At 29.1% G+C, this 14,268-nt stretch overlaps 1 pseudogene; it reads left to right on the top strand.

Moving 5' to 3' along the window:
- The window catches only part of LOC125817308 (uncharacterized), a 38,061-nt pseudogene extending 24,045 nt beyond the window's left edge, over positions 1–14,016 (top strand).
- Positions 14,017–14,268: the final 252 nt, after the last annotated feature.

Genomic DNA, 14,268 nt, shown 5'->3' with positions numbered 1-14,268 from the left:
TTAAAAAAAATATTTTTGAGAGTCAAATTATGATAAAATAGTAAGTATTAATGTACTTTTTTAATATTAAAAGTATTATATAGAGAGAAACTAAATATTACAAAAAAAGAATTCTAATTCTCAAAAATAATACGTAAAACAGTAAGACATAAACATAAAATATAATATATAATTTTTATATAAAAATAAAAAGTAAAATATTAAATAAAGCATACCAAACATATGAGATATATTAATTAATTAATAAGAGATATATTGGTAAATTTATATATATATATATATATATATATATGTATATATATATATATTTTATGGAGGAAATATTTTAGTCTTCTTCTACTTCTACTTTTTTAAGAAGTATGAATTTTTAGTTTTTTTTAACAGCAGATAAATTGCTTCTGATTCTATTTAAAAGCACTTTTAGAATCAAAAACACTTTTACAGGTTTCCAAATACCTAATTTTTTTTAAAACAAGTGGTTTTTCCTCAAAATAAGTGCTTTGGGCTCTCAACAGTAATGGCAAACATACATTTAATTTGTATTTTATTATTAATGGGTAATTTAAGTATTATATTTGTGATTACTGATTAATTTTATTTATTTATTCATTGTTAAAGGGAAAGAAGAACTTGAAATACTTTTGGCTGCCTAAATTGTTCGATTCCGTTGTTCTCTCTATATTTTTTGGGATTACATTTCAAGTTGAAAATTTCTATACTGCTAAATTGTGACATTGATGTTTTTGTGCCAATAATATTCTTAATTTGTATTTTTCAGTCATTTGTAAGTTAAAAATTATATTTGTGATTAATAATTAATTTATTTTTTTATTATTGTTGAAAGGAAAAGAAGAACTAGAAAAAAATATCTTGGGTGCCTACAATTGCTCTAGTCCGTTGTTCTCTTGACATTTTGTGGATTATCTTTCATGTTGAAAATTTATATAATGGCTAAATTGTGAGTTTTTTATACAATAAATCATCATAATTCTTGGTATGTGATATTTTTTCTCTTCTACATTTTAGGAGTTGTAACAAATTTTGGAGGTGTATGTCCTCAGGTTGACTATGACATTAAAAATTATCACGACAACGTATTTAGATTTAATGAAAGACTATCGTACGAATTTTTTGGACAAAAAACAACTTTTTAAAAAAGAAAATGATGATGTGTTAAGATATGCAATAAAGTGTTTGAACTATTATATTTCTTACTGATCAAAACTTTGATAATCTTACACATTAATTTGTGTTTAGTAAAATAAAAAATAGAATATATGTCAACACTCAACACAAAGAACCAAGCATGAGTCATCACTATAAGTGAAGAATAGAATGAAGCAATGGAATCAGATAGGATCAAGGAGGCACGATAGAGAGTCAAGAAGTGAATGATTTGCCTAAAGTCATCATAGCCTCTCGAATATAAGTAATAGATATATTCGCACCGATCCTCAAGACTCTATTAAACTTGACATGTACAATATGAGACCTGAACCTGCAGCTCTGATATCATTTGTCACAACCAAACAATTGGGTATGATGGAACGTGTCTTATTCTATCAAGACTGGTCAACCTAAACAAACCTCGATACAGTAAATGCAAAAATACAAAATTTTATTCTAATCAAAATAAAAATATGCAGGAATCCTAAAATGATCAATTGCCCCCCTCCCCCCCGACAAACCTCGTTGTCACTTGTACATGCCTCTAAGTATTAGAATAGATTCGAACGAAATACAAGTCTGAATGTAGAATAGAACAAGGACATAATAGAGAATAAGTGACATCTGCCAAGAATACAAGAAGCTACCTCACGAACTCAAAAAGTAGTCCTCACATGAAGATCAGAGAGAGCGATAAAGACTATCCAAGGTCGTATCCTATATAAGTGCAGAAAGCAAAAAAGTGAGTAGCTAAAAACAACGGTACTCAACAAGCATCCCTAGCTAACTCTAAGTAAAGCAATACCGAACATAAGTACTCTAAACACCATTCGAACCACAAAATACTACAACCTGCATATAAATAAGACCAACACAAACTAACAATTCACAATTCATAGTACAACATAGCACATATAAGACATCACAACTTACACATCAATAATTACATAATACCAACATGGTGTTTCACATTCAAGTAGCAACAAGATCATAACAATCCTCTCAAGAAGATAAAGGAACAAGGATGAATTGCAATATAATGTAGTGCAATATCAGTTAGAGTAATGCATGTGTGTCCTAATGATACACACCTGATGAATATTAGGTTGGTACCCATGGAGGACTCCATGCATCCACCGGAACCATTTCCCTTTGGCATATTTCATTCACCAGAACCATTTCCCTTCCGCATAACTCATTCACCGGAACTATTTCCCCCGGCATAACTATCAATAGGCAGAACCATTTCCCTTCGACATAAATAACAATCCAAATCTCATCATAGTGTTTCAGGACAAATGCAAATGATCATGTTCATATGAATAATGAGAAGATGATAAATTTTATATCAACACTCAATTCACACTAACACAATCTTAGCACATCATCATAATTGAGTCAATATAACTATTCAAACCATTCATGGCACATCATACATTATTATATCAACGAATTCCTTTTTACCCCATAATATCATCACTAGAATTCAATCAACATTTAACAATAAACAAGAATCCAATTGCAATTAGTCCTTACCACACTATAAGGGATACAAGGTTCAACACACTTAATGAAGGGTAAAAGTGGTTCAATTACCTTAAAGAGATAGAAATAAACGTGGTACTTTAGCCTTCCCTTCACGTCGAGCGACATAATCCACGACAACTAATCTAATGTAGAATACCCATAAGAAAACATGAACAATGAAATCCAAAATGTTGATTTTTGTTAACAGGGTCCGATAAAACCCAAAAAGTCAAGCTTGAGGGCTAAGGGTAAATTTAGAATTTTTATACAAAAAAATCATAATACCTAGAGGCTTTGTAATTCACAAAGGAAAACATAATGAAAAATTAGTTGCAATCATGCTCAAAACTTTAATTTACTGAAAATACAAATTCATGAGAAGAACCTACAATACTCCGGTCCCAAATCCTAACTCAAATTTGAGATATTTGTTGAAAAATATCATATCCATGCTTAAGGAGGTTCAAATATGAAATTTCATCGAAAACACATTTAAAATCGACCTTGAAATCCTCAATTTATCAACCCTTAAATGTATCGGGAGAAACTCAGTGCTCAAGCTTATACGCAATTAATATGTTGAAAATAATTGATGAATCAAAAAGTTTATCAAAAAATAAGTTTACCCATAACATATGGATCCTAATATATATTTTTCATTAGAAATAAAGTCCAAAGCGATAAAATTCCAATGTTCCCCAATAAATTCGTGGATAAGAAAAGAAAATCAAATGAAGAAACCACGAGATAATGCCAAAATGAAGATTGGATACTACCACACATATTAAAGCGACGAGAATGGCGCAAGAATCACTCATTTATGAGCTCTAAACTCCTAATAACATCAAAATACTAAACAAACACAATCTAAAATTTTAAGGGAAAAAAGTCTGAAATATATCTGAACTTTGACCAAAATTGTTGTAACGATACCGAATTTTGGAAAGGACCTTTTACCCTCTGCACTATTCAATAGTGTATTTTAAAGTTATATATGTGCCTAGGTGGACATCATAAATATTGCATCATTATAAATAGTAATGTGTCCACGTGGGCACATATATACCTTTAAAATACACAATTAAATAGTACATGGAGTAAAAGGTTCTTTCCAAAGTTCGATATTGTTACAACAATTTCGGTCAAAGTTCAGATATATTTCGAACCCTTTTTCTAAATTTTAACAACTTAAGAAACATACAAGTAGAAAATTAAGAAAAATAAGAAGAAAGTTAAATAAATTATATCCGGAATATAAACAACTTAATATCACAAAGACTGATAATGAAAAGTTAGATCAATTAATAAATAATATATCTAAAATAGAATATAAATATATTCAATACTTAAAAATACAATGAATAACAAGAATAGTGAATATAGACAAAAACTGAATGAAGTAATTATAGAAAAACGACAAGAATTAGAACATAGGCAAAATAGACTTAATAGTAATATATTTGCAGGAATTTGTCACAAATCTATAGTAGCACAAAGAAAGACTATTTTTTATCTAGAAATACAAATAAATAACTTAGAATATAAACTACAACATAATTTATAAATGAATAAAGAAGAAACGCAATAGATGAAAAAACATATGAAAATTATGACGGATTAAAAATAAAGATAATATTTTCTAATCTAGGAAGAAGATATAAGAAAATAGGTGACAATATAAGTTTAATGTTAGAAAAAGAAACGGTAAAACTAGAAGATAGTTTAACTGCTATGGTAAGAATAACAAAAGAAAATGAAGAAATAGATAGAAGAACGGAAATTGAAAAAATAAAACAACAAGCAAAAAAGGAAGTACAACAATTAGAAGAAGTAAAGAATACTAAAATAATAGAGCTAGAAAAAGAGCTAGCAATATTAAAAGAAATGTATGAAATTAAACAAAAAGAAAAAGAACAAAAAACAAAATTAGCAAATGAGATAATTAAATTTAAAGAAAAATTGCAATTACAAGATGAATTAGGAGAAAAAGAAGAAAATAACCAAGATAATCTACCCGAAATAAGAGTTGATGAAATAAACGATGATGATCTAGAACAACATTCGGAAACAAGCGAAACATATACGGAACTTTTAGCAAACATAGATAATACAAAGAATTTAGAAGTAAATACAGAAGACGTAGACATAGGCGAAAAACCTAGCACATCAGGAGTAAAAAACCCAAAAAATTTTAATCCAAAATATTATAATGAAAATTATGAACAATATGATAAAGAAAAAACTACATGGGATAAAAGATTAAATAAAAAATGGACGCCTAAACCAATAACTGGACAACATGAATTTTTAGATTTAGACTGTGTAACAGACATAAATAAAACAATTCAATTATGGGTAGGATACATATCAAAACAATTAATAGATAACAAGATAGTAATAGCAGAGGCACCAGGATACATAGAAAGAACACTTATAGGAACAGTAAAATTATGGCTACAAAATTTAACAAATGAAAGCTTAACAACTTTGAGAAATAATAAAAAATTTGATGGTGGAATAGCCACTACAACCATGGAAATATTATATAAATACGAAGTAGCTATAAGAAATGAATTTAGTAGTATGACAACAGAAGTAGAAGAACAAAATAAAGAAAAATCATAAATCAGAATCTAATGACAAAATTAGTAATATGCAATATGTGTTACATAGATGAATATACATGTGCATTTAGAGAATATTATTATAAAGGAACATATAGCACAGAAGAAAGTAAAGAAATAAGAAAATTATATTTTACAAAATTACCAGAACCTTTTAATTCAAAAATAATAAAAAGTTGGAATGAAGCAGAATTAACGGACACCTTAGGAGCTAGAATGAAATTCTTGCAACGATGGTTTATGGAACTATGTGAAAAGCATAAAGAAGAAATAAAAATGGAAAAAATATTAATAAAGAACTTAGCATGTTGCAAAAATAAAACAGCACCCCAATTTGGTTGTACGGATAAGTATTACAAAAATAGAAAGAAATATAATAAAAATATAGATCAAAATATAAATATAAAAAACCAAGAAGAAGGTACTATGTAAAAAATTACAAAACCAAAAGACCATATAGACCAAAAAGAAAACTAACGGAATGTACTTGTTATAATTGTGGAAAATTAGGACATATAGCTAGAGATTGTAAATTACCTAAAAATCCAAAGAAAAAACAAATATCAGAAATAATAATAGATGACGAAAAATATACACAAATAGAATACGTAGATTATGAATTAGAAAGCAATGATAGTATATATGAATTATCGGAAAATGAAATAGATAATGACATAGAAATAGAAAATGAATTCTATAATATAACAAATGACTGAAGCAGATATACAAACAATAAATAAAGAAAAACATCAAGACGAAGAATATTTAGAATAGAAAATAATATTTGATAATAGTATATTTAAACAAATAAAAGGAAAAGAATTAGACCTAAGCGTAGCAAAAATATTCGAAATACCAACAGTAAGAAACTGGTTTAAACGACAAAAAGAAGAATATTATGTAGTAAGTCAAAGAGAACATATCATAGATTGCAAATATACTAAGGAAAGGCCAAAATACCAATAATAAATAAACGAATAATAAATAAAGAAATACAAGATATTAAGGCTAAAAATCCAATTGAATATGTACATTTAGGAGGAACAGAAATATTAATAAAAACATGTTTTAGAGAAGGAATAGATACACCCATAGAAATATACTTAGCGGATGATAGAATTATACAACCCATAGAAAAAAGTGTAATAAGTGCAGTAAGAGGTAACCTCATATACCAAAAATTTAAATTTATAATAAGTGCTAATTACTCAGTAGCAATAAATGGCAGAAATATAGATAAATCGTTAGTATTATATTGGAGAATGTCAGGAATAGAACTGGCCCCAGGAAGTAAAATATTTACAGCTAGGTGTAAAAACTTATATGTTCTAACAACAAAACATAAAATAACAGCAAAAAATAAAATAGACAAAATAAAAATAGAAGATCCCTTTGAAAGAATAGTTACAGTCATAGATAAAAATGATTATAGTTATAATGAAATTGATATAGAAGAAGATTTAGAAATAGTAAAAGAAAGACTAAGCACATCGAAAAGAATAAACAATGAGATACCCCAAACATCATCAAAAATGAGTACCTCAAGGAGAATAGATAAAACCCCACAAAAATCAATAGAAGAAGATATAAAACCACATCATTACTACATAACCGGAATAATGGAACAACGAAAATATTTAATATTAATAGATACAGGACGAGAAGAAAACTATATCACAAGAGAATTAGTAACGGAAGATGAAATAATGACTATTGAACAGTCATGCTCCGAACTACCAAAAGCATTAATGTATACCGAAGAAACTACAGAAAAGGAAATAATCATCGGAGGAGTACCAATGGCGATAAAATTCAAAATATATCAAGGAAATGAAAATATCATTTTAGGAATAAAATGGTTGGAACAAGTAAAACCATATAATCTAGAAGACAAACAGTTAACAATAAATTATGAAAATAAAAGAGTAATAATAAAAAGGACTTTGGTATGATAAAAATATGAAAATATATATACTTGCAAAGATAATAATAGAAGGATATTACAACCGATATTATACACCAATGATAGATACGGGAGCAGAAGCTAATATATGTAAATACAATTGTTTACCAGAAGATAAGTGGGAAAAACTAAAAACACCTATAGTAGTAACAGGATTTAATAATGAAGGAAGCATGATCACATATAAGGCAAAAAATATAAAAATACAAATATGGGATAAGATATTAACTATAGAAGAAATATATAACTTTGAATTAACTACAAAAGATATGCTACTAGGAATGCCATTTTTAGAAAAATTATACCCATATATAATAACAAAAACACACTGGTGGTTCACAACACCGTGTAAACAAAAAATAGGAGCAAAAAGGGTAAATAATAAAAAACGAAAAACAACAGAATGGATAAAAGGAAGTGAAAGAATTACACAAAAATTAGAAAATATAAAAGAAGAAGACCCTAAAATAGAATTAATTATATTCTCTATAGATAAAGTAAAAATAATTCAAGATAAGTTAGAACTATTATATAGTGAGGATCCTTTACAAGGATGGGAAAAACATAAAACCAAAGTAAAAATTGAGCTAATTGATAATAACAGTATAATAACCCAAAAACCATTAAAGTATAATTTTAATGATTTAACCGAATTTAAGATACATATAGATGAATTACTAGAAAAAAGATATATACAAGAAAGCAATAGTAAGCATACAAGCCCGGCATTTATCGTAAATAAACATAGTGAACAAAAAAGAGGAAAAAGTAGAATGGTTATTGATTATAGAAATTTAAATGCAAAAACTAAAACATATAATTATCCGATACCAAATAAAATAGTAAAGATAAGACAAATACAAGGATATAATTATTTTAGCAAATTTGATTGTAAATCAGGATTTTACCACTTAAAACTTGAAGAAGAATCTAAAAAACTAACAGCATTCACTGTACCACAAGGATTTTATGAATGGAATGTATTACCATTTGGATATAAAAACGCACCAGGTAGATATCAACACTTTATGGACAATTACTTTAAACAAATAGAAAATTGTGTAGTGTACATCGATGATATATTATTATATTCTAAGACACAAGATGAACATATAAGATTATTAGAAAAATTTATACACATCATAGAATATTCAGGTATAAGTCTAAGTAAAAAGAAAGCTGATATAATGAAAAATCAAATAGAATTCTTAGGGATACAAATTGATAAAAACGGAATAAAAATGCAAACACATATAGTACAAAAAATAATTAACTCAAATGAACAACTAGACACAAAAAAGAAATTACAATCATTCTTAGGACTAGTAAATCAAGTAAGAGAATACATACCAAAATTAGCAGAAAATTTAAAACCATTATAAGAAAAATTAAAGAAAGATATAGAATATCAGTTTGATAAAAAAGACCAAATACAAATACAAAAGGTAAAATTATTATGTAAAAACGTACCTAAACTATATTTTCCAGATGAAAACAAAAAATTTACTTATATAATAGAATCAGATGCGAGTGAAAAAAGTTATGGAGGAATACTAAAATACAGGTATGATGACACTACGATAGAACATCATTGCAGGTATTATTCAGGAACGTTTAATAATACAGAAATAAAATGGGAAATAAATAGAAAAGAATTATATTCGGTATATAAGTGTTTATTATCATTTGAACCATATATTGTATATAACAAATTTATTATAAGAACAGATAATACACAAGTAAAATGGTGGCTAACAAGAAAAATACAAGATTTGGTAACAACAAAAGAAATAAGGAGATTGGTATTAAATATATTAAATTTTACATTTACAATTGAAGTAATAAAAACTGATAAGAATGTTACTGCAGATTACTTATCAAGACAAAGCTACTCAGACTGAGAACGACAATACAATGGAAGAGATACTCAAAGCCATAACTACACTTTGTATAAAAGTGGATAGTATGGACAATGAGATACAAAAGCTAAAGACTAATGAAGATAATTTGAAGTCTAAAGCTAGTCAGCAGCATGACTATAAAAATGCGGAGCTACGTCGATCGGAAGACGGAAAAAATCTAGAGCTAAAAGGAGACGATGGGAAACTCCTTAAAACCCATAATGTTTGTTTAAATACAGTTGCAGGTACAAGAAAACAAGTTAGCGATAAACAACATAAAAATGCTAACTTAAACCAGCTATTCGAAAAACCATTTACCCAAAGGACACCTAGACATATGTCCATAGAACCGCAAACATCTACATATGCAGATAGTTTGCAAAACCAAAATGAGAAAAAGACATATAATTACATCACATGAACCTATATCGAAAATATACACAAAATCCAAACTTATTTAAACCGCAACCCCAGATCAACTACAAAAGAACCAAACCAAGATTATTTAACCCAAAGACTGCAAGGTTATAATAAACTAATTGCACAACCAAAAACTAACGCCAACTTTGTAAGGACATGTTATAACTATGGATTGCTAAATACTGTATATACATATGACGGAGAAGAACTAAATGGAATACCAGAACTACATAGAGCATTTATTACTTATAAGAGAGTTACTAAGAGAAATCTATTCTATGTAAAGTTTTATACGGCAACAGCAGAGATATTACACGAGGAAATAAAACCTCCGATACAAGTAGTAAAGATAGGACTGACAAAAGATATGATAATACCAGAAGATATCGGACAACAACCAGAGATACAAAAAACAGAGATACCCAATTTTTATGCCAATAAGAGAATAATTGGTATATCAACTATTATACAAGAACTAGCAAATAATTATTTAAACGGAAATGCAATATGGAGCTACTATGCAAGAGATTAGTTAATGATCTATTCAAATTCAAGGGAGCTAAGGAAAGAAGATATGGATTTAGTCCAGAGATGGATTTTATCATTACTTAAGCCAGAAGAACGACCTACAACACGAGCACTAAAAAAAGGATTTATTTCGGCAGAATTATTGACCAGGTATTGCAAGCTAATTGGTCACAAATACCCTGACCACATATGTTCAAAATGCAACGGAGAAGATAACGTGATTCCCAATGTCCAGCTGGAATAAGATAAAGACGGAAGGAGATAAGAAGAAGAAGACAAGTCAAAAAGATAAGAAAGAAAAAGTTAGTACGTAAAAATGTAAAAAAGTCATGATAGTAATAGTAGTATGTCATCATAAATATAGCATGTAAAGTATGACAAGTGTAAAGTAGTCAAAGACAAGAAAAGAAGATACGGATGGAAGGAGATAAGAAAAGAGATAAGACAAAAGTAAATATATTAGTCTTATTATTGAATGTAATATAGTCAATAAAGTGGGTAGTGTGTGCATGTGCAAATTAAAAGTAGGATGGACAAATGTAATAAAGTAGTATGGGCAAGTATGGGCAAGAATGGACAAGTGTAACAATTATATGGGTAAGTGTAAGTAGTAGGAATGGTAGGTGTAAATTGTAAGTAGTACGTAAGAACTCCTTTCTATATAAGTGGAAGGATATGTAAATATAAAGGCAGGCATTGCCTAACTTAAAACTTTCTTTCAAAAAACTCTCTTAACTAAAAATTTAGTATTTAGATAAATGGAGCAAAAATCTGAAATCCAATCAGATATTTCAGATAGCATGGCTAAGCAAGAAGCAAAGGTATATTGTTCAAAATATATGCAGAACTAATTTCTTATATTCCTGAATATCATATATATGATTGAATAAATTTATGTTAGTTATTATGTATTAGAATTATTTGAATCATGATTTCTAGTTTATTAGCACACTGAAAACAGGGAGAAAACTTCTATACTATGCCATCCTAATGTTGAAACCGGTAGGCGAGGAAGCCGTTTAGGGGAGTAAACAAAGTTGAGGCGCTGATAAGAAGAAAGTATCCGCTAAAGTACGATGCTAGTAGTGACAGGAAAACATGATAAAAATAATCTAGTTCATAATGATCTAATATGAATTTAATCAATTATGAATATGATAGGAAGGAATAATTTGAAATAAAAAATCTGCATAATAAAGAACATGACTACTTACCTCCATAATGAAATGATAAAAAACTATGAAACTTTAATATTATATATACTTAAAGATATAAAAATAATTGAATTAAGAAGAATCATATGGGAAAAAATATTTAATAACGAACCAGAAGATATATTGAACCAACAATGGTATGAAATAGACTTACATGATTTAGACTACGAAAGAATAGAATGGTACGATTTATTAGAAATAAATTCAGATTAAAATGAATCACGAATATTTACAATATTGGATAGAATCTATGGAAGATATAAAACTATTAGAACAATTAATAGAGGAAAATTTATCTATGTACCAAAGAACCGAAGATATGTTATATCTTGAATATATCATAAATAATATTAAAGAAATATTCAGATTAAAACAACTATCGGAAGAATATTACAATAAATATTATTACATTTTACCATGAATTTCACACTACCAAAAATTAACATTAAAGGGATATCAAGATTAAGACACTTAGCAAAAAAATACTACAATAAAATCTTTAAAATAAAATACTCACTTATCACACTACCACCTACCACACTACCACTTCCATGAATCCCCCAGCTACCAGTTCCGCTACGAAAAATGGTTTAGATAAATGGAGCAAAAATCTGAAGTTGTCCAACATATATATAATTTGTTCAAAGATGTGTCGTATGTTGCTACATTTTAGTGATATGTTGGTATATATTCCAACAGAGTTGTCATATGTTGAACCATATCACCTATGTGTTAGGGAAACAAAATGGTCATATGTAGTACATGAAGATTCATGTGTGGCACATGAAGATTCATGTGTGGCCACATAAGATTCATTCATGGCCAGAAGGTATATCTGTGGCAACATAAGTATAAATTGCTACCCATTATTATTTTATAATCAATTGTAAACTCTCAATCTTTTTTTATCTACCTTGTAGATGAAATGATACAAGAATCTTCATCCATGACAGCAGCTCAATCTTTTATTGGTGTTGCTTCATCTACTAACATTAATTGTTCTTTTTGTCTATGCGAAGAATGTGAGCAGCAACATGATTATTTTGTTAGTCGTGTTTAAGAACTCACTGATATTTTTAAGGAAATGACTTATAACATTGATGTTTATACATGCATCCAAGAAGATTTCACAACCTTTTAAGTGTAAGAGGTTGAAAAAATCTATTTCCCAATCACTATCTATAATTAGTGAAAGAAAAAAATCAATGACTACTGCTCCAGTATCACACTCAAACCCAAAAGGCAAAGAGAAGGAGAAGGAGAAGGAGGAGAAGGAGAAGGAAGAGGAGGAGAAGGAGAAGGAGAAGGAGGAGGAGGAGGAAGAGAAGGAGAAGGAGAAGGAGTAAGAGAAGGAGTAGGAGAAAGAAAAAGTGAAAAAGAAACCGAAAGAGAAAGCGAAAAATAAAGAGAAGAAAGTCGAAGTCGTCAGTTGTGATGTGAAGCAACAATATTCATTTGAAGGTTTTAACATTGATGGCGAGGGTCCAACTGAACTAATGTCATCCTTCTCGCAATGGATAAACAAGGGCCTTTACAAGCATCATGCAAAAAAGTAAAGTCGTTCAACTATTATTAGTATTTCTTTTTGTTGTCCACTAAATAATTATTTATAATGATTACACAATTGTAGAAGAGACAAGGACGATCACTACTTAGCCAATTGCTTGGATCTTGAGTTCATACAACTTGATTTTGTAGTTGCATTTCCAAAGAAGAAGTACTGGTTCTACGTAATGTCATAGCCCAATAAGTGCTGGACTGATGAGGTAAATCCATGCCCACTTTTATCGATTGATCAAGACATGAATACATAAAAATAAATTGATACAAAAATACACTTGTTGATGCATCTATGTAACATGTGGATGTCATTTTATACTATTTGCGGAAGAAGTCGAAGCAACAAAGTCATTCACATATCGATATACCACTACTAATTATTTTTTCAACACATACATTGACAATGCCAGTGTTGTTCCTGAATATGAGAATAAAATCGTTGGCACTATCAAAGGGTTTGGTATACCTGGTTGACTGCCTTGGCACCTCACATATGAGGTTTATGTCCCTGTAAATTGTAATGGGGAGTTTCATTGGGTCTTGGCAGTCGTTGTATTGAAGGAATGGTGCATAAAGGTGTATGATTCGATGTCCTCATCTAGGACTAATAGAAAATTATGCTCCGAGATTCAAAAGTTGTCTACATTGTTGCCAAAGTACCTTGAATCCAGCAGATTTTTTGATCAAAAAAACCAAACCAACAGGTCAGTTCTTGAATCATACCAAGGAAAGAACAAATCTCACCCATTCGAAGTCAAACATGTTACTGGTATTGCCCAACAAGCAAGCAATAGTCTGTAAGTATCACAATATTTTTCTTGTCTTACCACTATTGAAATGTGATGTTATTATATTTTCTAATTGATGATATGCCATTCACAGATTGTGGACTTTTTGTTGCTGCATACACTGAGTTTTTGAATGATGGACTACAAGTACTATCTTATGGAATTAGTTCTGAAACCCTTCACATGAGATATGCTTCACTCCTATGGAATTATGGGATTTTAAAGGCTCGGTGTGGCAATATTTGTAACAATGAAGACCCAAAGAGGCCTAGACCTAAAAAGGCAAAGTTCGATGAAAGTGTTGTGGTTACCACCCTTGATTAGATTGATGGTAATGTATACCATTGTGAATTAGCTTTTTGTTGATAAGTTTATAAAACAATTGGTGAAGTGTTCATTTTTGCTGATAATATTAATATTAATGATTATTATTATTATTTTTATTTTGTTGGAACAAATGTCAATTATGATGGAAAGGAAGAAATGTGGTGTATGTGGCAACATATATAACCTCCGTTGTAAAAAACACCACAAAATTATCTGCATGTGCCCCAACAGAAAAGTATATGTGGCAAA

This window comes from Solanum verrucosum, unplaced genomic scaffold (assembly GCF_900185275.1).
Source record: "Solanum verrucosum unplaced genomic scaffold, falcon-dt-bn FXZP01000258.1, whole genome shotgun sequence".
NCBI classification, from domain to species: domain Eukaryota; kingdom Viridiplantae; phylum Streptophyta; class Magnoliopsida; order Solanales; family Solanaceae; genus Solanum; species Solanum verrucosum.
Note: the sequence above shows the minus strand (reverse complement) of the source record. Positions and strands in the feature narration are given on the sequence as shown.